This window comes from Cicer arietinum, chromosome 3 (genome assembly GCF_000331145.2).
Source record: "Cicer arietinum cultivar CDC Frontier isolate Library 1 chromosome 3, Cicar.CDCFrontier_v2.0, whole genome shotgun sequence".
Lineage (NCBI taxonomy): Eukaryota > Viridiplantae > Streptophyta > Magnoliopsida > Fabales > Fabaceae > Cicer > Cicer arietinum.
In genome coordinates, this window is record NC_021162.2 from 33,421,536 (window position 1) to 33,421,991 (window position 456).

The window sequence follows — 456 nt, forward strand, 5'->3', positions numbered from 1 at the left end:
GGTCACTCTTTCTTAGGCCGATTGTCTCAAGATGAGAAAAATGTACTTGGTGATATGACAAAGAACTTTGTAAAACCAAAAAACATTCTAATGACATTGAGGGATCATAACGTTGAAAGTTTGACGACAATAAAACAAGTTTACAATGCACGTCAAGCATATCGTTCATCACTTAGAGGTAATAGAACAAAAATGCAACATCTTTTGACATTGATGGAACGCGACAAATACGATTTTCCTTCCTTTCTTTTTCTTTCCTTTGTTTTTCCTTTCTTCCTTTTTCCTTCTTTCCTTTATATAACCTTTTCTTTTCCTTTTCCTTCCTTCTAATTTCCTTTCTTTCTATTCTCTCCAAGCAAACATATATATATATATATATATTAAATATAACTTAACAAATATCTCAAAATATCTAGATATTTGTTAAATTACCATTTCACCCGTAACGCATTAAAT